The sequence below is a fragment of the Hevea brasiliensis genome, chromosome 3 (genome assembly GCF_030052815.1).
Source record: "Hevea brasiliensis isolate MT/VB/25A 57/8 chromosome 3, ASM3005281v1, whole genome shotgun sequence".
Taxonomy (NCBI): domain Eukaryota; kingdom Viridiplantae; phylum Streptophyta; class Magnoliopsida; order Malpighiales; family Euphorbiaceae; genus Hevea; species Hevea brasiliensis.
Genome location: NC_079495.1, coordinates 29453927 through 29463611, shown reverse-complemented (window position 1 = coordinate 29463611; position 9685 = coordinate 29453927). Strand labels below are relative to the sequence as shown.

General features: G+C 39.2%; 1 long non-coding RNA gene across 1 annotated transcript; it reads left to right on the top strand.

Annotated features, from left to right (window-relative positions):
• Nucleotides 1-3457: 3457 nt before the first annotated feature.
• LOC131178510 (uncharacterized) lies at nt 3458-4386 on the top strand. Its single transcript, XR_009147431.1, has 2 exons — nt 3458-3504; nt 4074-4386. It is a non-coding gene; the product is annotated as an uncharacterized LOC131178510 (long non-coding RNA).
• The last annotated feature ends 5299 nt before the right edge of the window (nt 4387-9685 follow it).

Here is a 9685-nt window from a genome sequence, read left to right as displayed (position 1 = left end):
CACGCTTTGGGAGCGAAACCTCCCAAGGGACAATCCGTGAGGCCCACGCCAAAGCGACAATACCGACTGGCTGGTCGTTACAATTGGTATCGAGCGATCGTGGTGACGCGATACGTAACGCCTACAAAAATTGAATGGGCCCAATATGTAAAGGACAGTTTCAAACCTTTCAGCGCGCTTTTGGGAGCGAAACCTCCCAAGGGACAAATCCGTGAGGCCCACGGGCCAAAGCGGACAATACTGACTGGGCTGGGCTGGGTCGTTACAGGATCAGCTCCCATATATTATGATTGATGCTACAGGGTGCGTGAGTGCTCCAAATTACCTTTTTGATGCTATGATGTGAATTTATTGCTGATGTTGCATTTCATTCCATAGGTTGCATTAGTTTTAGATAGTTATAGAGATTATGGTTAAAATTGATATTTTACTCTCTGAGTCGAACGCTCACTCCTGTTCAAAAAATTTTTACAGGCCACAGAAGGATATTTTTTTCTGGGTTAACCTGCTTTTCTACTTCGCAGGTTGTTTATCAATATTTGTGTAATTTTATTTACTCTTAGAATTTTCGCATGATTTAGCAGTAATTATTTGAATTTAGTCTGTAATATTATTATCATGTTGGACCTGTAAACTTAATATTCTATGTCTGTTTGATGGATTGGATGAGGGAGCTGAGCTCCCATTTCTTTTATGATGCTATGAGTATGTGGAGGGTGAGCTGAGCTCCCCAATTGAGTATTATTATGTTTACAGGTCGGGTGAGTCAAAAACTCCCCGTTGGGAAGTCCATTTTATGGCCGGACTCTGTCCGTTTATTTTCTTGAATTTGGGCCCAAATGGGCCTTAGAGTTGGGTTAATGAACAGTTAGGCTTACTACGGGCCTCGGGGCTTTAGGGTCGCCTGTGTCCTAGTGCCGGTCCGGCCCATAGGTTGGGTCGTGACAAATGTGGTATCAGAGCTTAGGCTCCAGATTCTTAGGGAATGTTCATCTAAAATGTTGGGATGAGTCTACTAGGAGTCACATGCAGAAAAATAGGGTCCACATTCGTCTTGCATTGTCATCTTAGCTTCTAGTTTCTACTTCAAATAATTATGTGTAAATATGAGTCTATAGAACTGTGTAATGTGCAGTTTTGAATTTTGTGGGCTAATGCTGCTGAATTTCAGGAAAATGCGTAGAAGCAGGAGAGCTACCACTGCACCAGAACCAGATGTGCCCGACGAGGTGTCGGCACACCTCGTCGGGCACAGGATGAGGCGCCTGCCCCGAGGAGGCGGGGTAGGAGGCCTAGAGCTGCTCAAGTAGAGGAGCAGCCACCCCCAGTACAGGATCAGTCCTTTATGGTACAGGGTCCCATGGACCCCATGGCAGCTACTCTAGCTGGATTGCAGAGGACCATTGATATGATGGCGCAGTATGGTCCACTCTCCACAGCAGCAGCAGTCCACCGCACCAAGAGGAAAACCTTACAAACAGATCATAAATTTCAAGAAGTTGGTGCCTGGTACTTATGATGTGTCAGACGATGCATATCGGTTTTGGATTCTCGCAGAGCAGAATGCACTACTGATTGACTGATAGAAGACTGATAGAGTTGGAGCAGTCGCCTACCGGTTGGAGCTACCACCCAACCTTTCTCACGTTCATCCCGTGTTTCACATCTCCATGCTCAGGAAATACATTCCCGACCCTTCTCATGTACTGCAACCGGATGTGATAGAGCTAAATAACTTGACATTTGAGGAGCAGCCTGTAGCCATAGTGGACTACCAAGTGAGAGAGCTGAGATCAAAACAGATCCCTATGGTTAAGGTTTTGTGGAGGAGTCAGTCAGTGGAAGAGTGCACCTGGGAGTCAGAACGGGACATGCGTAGCAAGTACCCTTATCTGTTCAATGTATAATCATGTGCTTTATTCTGCCTTGTGTAAAAATTCGAGGACGAATTTTCTGTAAGGGGGGAAGAATGTAACACTACAAAATTTTAAATTTTATGAGCATTTTTGGTATTTTAATTTTATTTAAATTTTAGGAATTTTTTTGAGATTTTTCGGATTTTAAAAATCGGGTTCGATTTTCCGAAAATATAAACTTTGATGATTTTTAAAAATTAATTTAAAGACCACGTGACAAAACTAAAAATATATTTGGAGTCTACGTATTTTTCTGAGTTTTCTGGAATTTTTTCGGAATTTTTGGACCTCGTTTTCGGTCCCAAGGCAGAGTAAAAATTTAAAATTTTGTATTCTGAATCGAACCGGACCGGATCGGACCGGTCGAATCGGATTGATCTTTTTCTCTTTTTCTTCCTCCCGCGCGCGACGTTCCCTCTTCCTTCTCTCTCTCTTTTCTCCTCCCTCCCCGCCACGGCCACCCACCTCCCCACCCCGATCGGCCGCCACCCTGCCACCCCACCACCACCACGCCCGAACGGCCGGAATCACGCGAATCCTCCTCGCGCGGCATTTCGGCTTCTCCGACCAAAATCCAGCCGATCCGGCCACCAATTGGACCAGGTCTTGTGTCTAAAATCATCTACTCGGCGAGAGCTTTCCATAGACACCAAGAACGCCGAAATCCATCAAGCAGTTTGTCCGATTTTTGCTCGGGAAGATTTTAGCCCATTTCGACTTTTGGGCTAGATTTCTCGAAAATCGTGAATCCCACGAGAAAACTGAGGGTACCAGCACGCTCCACTCGTCGAGAGCTTTGCGGTGACATAAATTTCAAATTTTTCCGACATCATTTTTCGGTGGGTCCCACGAAACTTCGCAGTGTTTTTCCGAGCATTTAATGAGCTTAGAAAATTCTGAAAAGTTTATGTACTAACCCCCGTGTTATGGGCTTCGTGTAGGTATCCTCGATTTGCGGAAATTAGACAGCTTGATCTGCGAAATTCGCCGCATGCACTTCATCGAAAAGTCTCCGAATTGGACCGAGGTTTTGGCTAGCCCCCCATTGTCAGACGTCCCGAGCCCGTTCCCGAAGTCGGAATTGGCAAAGGTAAACCCGAACCTTGCTTTTTCGTAATTTTCTAGTGCTTAAATAGGATTAAAAGTCCATAAAATATTCGTGGTAGCTTAGAAAATTATGATTCTTTTTGCAATAGCTTAATAATATTGCTAAGGACCGCGGGGCAAAGTTTTAGAATTTTTAGAGCTTATTTGGGCAGTTTTTGCAAAAATGGTCAATTATAGGGACTAAATTAAAATTTTACATGTTGTGATGGATGATTGAATTGGTGGGCCCAGGAGGGGCTGTGTGATGTGATTGAGTTGTGGACATATGGATTGTGAATATAGAAGTGTGTTTTGAGCCCTTTTGTAGGTTGGGTAGGTCCTAGGTATAGGGAGACTCACGATTTTCGCGACTTAGGACGTATTGGTCTTTTTCTTTGTTTGTATTGAGTGAAATTTATTAAATGATTGTAATAAAATTGTCAGGTGAGCCGAGACAGCCTTCTTCCTCCGCCCAGCCGCCACAGTGATTGTCGTCAAGTCTGTGAGTAAAATATTAATTTTAATTGTAATTTCGATATTATTATATGTTCAAGCATGCCCATGCATCACTTATATGCATATAATTATGTAGTTAAACTCTAGGCACGATTTATGTTGCATTGATAATCATAAAGTGCCATGAATGTTGTTGCGGTAATTTGGAGCAAGCGTGCGTTGGCGTGCGTGTGATGTGGTGTGGACTATGGATAGGACGGGTAGTCACGGCTTGAGTTCTTCGCTGGGACCCGATCCTTCGGGGGTAGTCACGGCTTGAGTTCTTCGCTGGGACCCCCGATTTGGTTATTAAGTGGAAGTCCGAGCTGAGTTCTTCACGCACTGTGTTGGATTTAAGAGAGTCGTATAGGGATCAGCTCCCATATATTATGATTGATGCTACAGGGTGCGTGAGTGCTCCAAATTACCTTTTTGATGCTATGATGTGAATTTATTGCTGATGTTGCATTTCATTCCACAGGTTGCATTAGTTTTAGATAGTTATAGAGATTATGGTTAAAATTGATATTTTACTCTCTGAGTCGAACGCTCACTCCTGTTCAAAAATTTTTACAGGCCACAGGAGGATATTTTATTCTGGGTTAACCTGCTTTTCTACTTCGCAGGTTGTTTATCAATATTTGTGTAATTTTATTTACTCCTAGAATTTCCGCATGTGTTAGCAGTAATTATTTGAATTTGGTCTGTAATATTATTATCATGTTGGACCTGTAAACTTAATATTCTATGTCTGTTTGATGGATTGGATGAGGGAGCTGAGCTCCCATTTCTTTTATGATGCTATGAGTATGTGGAGGGTGAGCTGAGCTCCCCAATTGAGTATTATTATGTTTACAGGTCGGGTGAGTCGAAAACTCCCCGTTGGGAAGTCCATTTTATGGCCGGACTCTGTCCGTTTGTTTTCTTGAATTTGGGCCCAAATGGGCCTTAGAGTTGGGTTAATGAACAGTTAGGCTTACTACGGGCCTCGGGGGCTTTAGGCTGGCCCAGGTCCTAGTGCCGGTCCGGCCCATAGGTTGGGTCGTGACACCAAAGAACACAATCAAGAAGCACCAGACACCACATGGGGCCACACCACTCCCTGCTGATCATATCTCAAGTAGTCCTAGACCTCATCCGGCGGTTCTAGCAATCTCTTCACTCACAACTTAGCATGAACAGTTAAAGTGGCCAAAATATCAGCCTCACCATTGGCCTTATGAAAGCAATGTTGATAGTGACCAGCCATTGCCTTTTTAAAAGGCCTCTATAACAAGACAACAGACTCAACAACTTAGCATTACTATCTCCATCTTTCTTGAGAAGATCTACTGAGACTTTGGAATCCATATCCACTTTAACTTTCCTATATCCCAAATCCCAGGCCATAATCAGACCATGAACCAGAGCATAAAGCTCAACCTGTATAGAATTGCAAGTACCTAATCTTACCACAAAACCCCTTTTCCACAACCCCAAACAATCTTGCAACACTCTCCCTTTACCACCTAAACCAGGATTTCCTTTAGCTGCCCCATCAGTATTTAACTTGATTTAGCCTTCATAAGGAGGTTTCCAAACTACAGCCACGACCTTAGAATGCAAAAGCACAGTCCCAGCCCTGTAATAAGCTACTTGCCAAGCATTACCATTGTACCACACCTGGTTTTTTAGAATCATAATCTTAGACTCCACACTAACAACATCTCTTCTAAAAACTGATGCATTGCACCACTTCCAAAGCCACTAGAGAGTCAAACTTAAAATAGACAAATAAGAGTCATTAGGAAAAATAAGCTATTAAAATACATACCCTTACAAATCCAGCCTGTGACATCCAGCTTTTGAAAATCATCAAACAAATGCCAATCCCAGACTCTCAACCATATATCCTTGGCTGCTCGACATTCCCTGAAAATATGAATTAAAGACTCCACCTGGGCACCACACACATGACAACTAGAATCACCAATAAACTTCCTTTTAGCACGTTCAGAATTTGTCATCAATCTACCTTTGACACACAATCACAAAAACACCCTCACCCTTTGCAGCACAAGAATCTTCCATATCTTACTCCAAACAATTTTATTAGGCATACCCGCTACAGAGCTAGCAATATTAAAAGCAGTCCCAACTGAGAATTTCCCTGTCGAAGTTTCTTTCCAAGCTAATTTATCCTCATCCTCATCTTTAGCTACTAGCAGGACAGCTCCAAATTTAGAGCATACATCTACATTGAACCACTATCGAATCATGTAACACCCCTATTTGCATAACCCAGTACATTTTACTGATCCGATGACCGGTGTCGGTCTGGACAAGTAAGAGAATTAGAACCAAATCTAAGATACCTAGATAAGCCTTGAACATAAATAATTAGTAATTGCCAAATAGTTAAGTATAAAGAAGAAAAACAGAACATAAGAAGTTAAATGAGCCAGGAGTCACAACGATGGGTGACCTTCTCAGGAATGACTGCGAGGTTAGTCTAAACTCAAATTTCGAACTGTAAAATGTGACGCTGCGGTCCTTAGGACCATTGTGAACACAGTGAAAAAGAGAAAATCATAAAAAAAAAATTGTTAAGCAGCTCAAATAATTAGGTCAGGGATCCAGAAGAAATATTGAATTACTTGCAAACCGGATCGAATCGACGAGGGGCAATTTGGTCAATTCACCCCTAGAGCTGACTCCTGACCTAACTGTCCAATAAAATCGGAGAAAAGAAAATTTTGAAATATAGAATTAAATTAAAGAAGTGAGGAAAAAGAAAGGAAAAAAAAAAGAATAATGACATCACCCAAAGTGACATAAGCATGATGGGGTAAATAAATTCCAATTAATTAGATTTTTTACTAAGTCAATTTTAATAGATAAATACACAAAAAAATAACAAAAATTAAAAGAAAATAGTTGGTCTTCCACCCCTAGCCGTAGCTCTCTCTCTCTCCTAATTCTCTCTCAAATTTCCACCATGAAAGCTTAATGTCAAGCTTTCTAAACCCTAAATTCAACCCTAAATCCCTTACTTCTCTCAAAGAAAAGTTGTTATTAAACCTTGAGAAGAAGCTTGAGCAAGAAAGAAAGAAGGAAAGAGAGAAGAAATTGGTTGAGTGAACTTCAAAGTTGAGGTAAGTTATTTAAAGTGAAATTCTTTAGTTAAAGTATATGATTTAAGTTAACTTAGAAATTGTGAAAAATCAAAACAAAATAATAGTTGGAGGAGTAATATGGAATTTCATCCAGCTAGGGTTAGGGTTTGATATGAATGAGTTTGATGATTTTGAATGGTTATTTGAGGTGAATTAGGTGTGTAGAACATGAATACACACTTTAAATTGCATTAGATTGAACTTTGTGTGTAGCTAGGGTTTTAAACATGTGAAAAATTGAAGAAAAATTTGAGAATTGGCCAAATGATGTTATTGACCTTATTTGAGTTGAGAAATGGTCAATCGTGACCATTTGTGATGTGTATGAATTGTTGGAAATAAGTTCTAATTTGGATTGGTGAGGCTCAATCTGTAGGCAGCTTAACCTAGGTCCCTTTCAGGAATCAAAACTGAAAATTTACCAACCTAATTGGTGTGAGGCCAATTGGGAATGAAACTAGACACAAAATGACACATTTTTCATTTAGGAATCATGCCTAGAAAGTGACCATAACTTAGTGAACAATTAGGCCAAATCCAGAATTGGCAAACTGACTTGTACAAACATGACCAAATGAATAGTAGTTACGTAAATGACCATAACTTGGTCTAGGAAGGTCCAAATGACCTGAATTTTTACTAGTAGAAAGCTGAGACATAGCCCTACAATTTCGATAAAAAACCCAAAATTTGACCATAAACTGTCTAAAAACTCACCTGTAATCAACCCACAAAAACTGCCATTAACCAGTAAATGCCCAGAATTCTGGGTAATATCAAATCTAACCAGCCATGTTTAAATGGCTATAACTTGGGTTACAAAACTCCAAATGGAGTGATTCAAAAAGGGAAATAAATTTAAGACAATAAGGAACAACTTCTATGAAGAAACCTTAATCAAATTATCACAACAACATGACCTATAGAACAGTGCAAAACTGAACACCAAAACTGAAAATTTGAAATTTGTGCCTAAGGGACTTGAAGTTTGAGAAAACAACCAAAACTAATAAATTAGTAACCAAAATGTGGTATGTGGGTGAAATTAGAATTCCCATACCTATTAAGCATTAGAAAGTCAACAAATTCACTTGAATAGTGTCGTGAATAGTAACCCCTAAATACAAATTTCAAAGAACGTCAAATTAAGCATATTAAAGTTAGATTTGAAATTATTTTTGGACTTATGATAATTTATGGTATTGAAACACTGTAAAATTGTGTGTTTCAGTGGAAAAAAATACCAGGAAAGAACCCGAAGCATCGAGTCAAGGCCAAGAGGCGACTCGCATAAGGTTTGTGCACAACATAAAAATTTCTGTAAATTTTCTTTTGCAAATTGTTTTGAATGAATTGTGATATTAAATTGTGACCTAATTGTATTGAAATGTTTATTATGCTTTTGACTTAAATTATTGAAAGTTTACTTGTATGTGTTTGAAATAGCAATAAATGTTTGATAAATTGTTAAGATAGTTTTGAAACTATAGTGTCATGACTATATATTTGAATGCCTCACTAGCATGACTAGTGGGGGAAATTAATTTCGAATTTTGATTCCTTCTCTGGCTGAAGTGTTGAGGTGTGTGCCAGTAGAAGAAGAAATTTGAATGGATATCCATATATTTGAGCTAGCTAACCTTGTGATTTCTTATAAGCCTTTGGCTATTGAGATGAGTATTGTTTCGAATGGCATGATATAACTGTGTGTTTTTATGAAATTCGTTTTGAGATTTCCTAAATGAAATTGTTTGGATTAAAAGTTTATAAATCATGTTTCGTATCTGTTTTTCATATTCAGTTCAATATTTGAATAAATGTGATTTGAATTATGCATAAATATTATTTTAGTATGTTGTGCACCACTGAGTCATAGTACTTAGCGATGGCTATTATTGCTGTCGCAGATATAGAGACTAGAGGAGCAGCAGAGTGAGCTGCTGAGGATTTTGGAGCCACCTTTCCTGAAGTTTTGTCGGGTATAATCTTATACCCTGAATGTAATGTTTATGTTTGTGTATGTAACCGTATGTACATGTATCAATTGACTTTGAGCAGTTGTATAGAGTTTGTAATAATATTGTGACACCCCTTACCCGTCTACAGTATATCCGAGTAAGTTATGTCACACGGTGTACCGGAACACTATTTTTTCTTAATTAATTTTTATCATAGTTTTGAATATAACTTGTGAAATATAATTCATTTAAGTCATTTATTGAAATTATAATTTATTTGAGGTTCCGAAAATTTTATAGAAAATCCGGCAGAGTACCGGCTAAAAATGGAGAAAACAGTTCTTCGGAACCTGTGAAAAACACTTCCAAAATCATTTCCAAACAATCCCAACTCCATTTCATCAACAAAGTCTCAATATGATTTTCAACAACCTTTCCATTACTCAAACATTCATTTCTCATGGTACTCATATACAAACAATAAATAAATACTCAAATTTTCCATTCATAACCACAATTTTCATTATTTACATGAACATCAAAATACATTACATAAGTTTCAATTATACAAAAAGAAACAAAAGTTAATTACAAAATACCAAAATGAAACCTAGTGTCCTACTAATGCACTGTGGATGGTGAGGTGACACGGACACTATGCAGAGCTACAGGAGGTCTCACCCAGTCTGCGATCTACTGGGCTCTCGATCAGTATCTCCAGAACCTACGCGTGGCAAAAGCAACGCGCTAAGCAATAATGCTTAGTGGTGTAATAATAAAATAAAAGGAAATAACAGAAGATAAATATGTATTGAATGTATCGATGTCTTACTTGTTTTGTACTTGTTATATTCATTATTTCATTAAATTTATCCACTTTCATTTTTGGTTGCCCAAGTAACCTATACCGACGCATCGGATCGATAAACGTAAACCGCATCGGGTATCTAGTACCTCGGGCCATCACACCATCGGTCACATATGCATCTCTCGGTGTGCAACAGAACAGCTAATAAATTGTAATGACAATAGGCACAAGGCCAAATATCAACACAATGTCAGAATGGATAAAAGC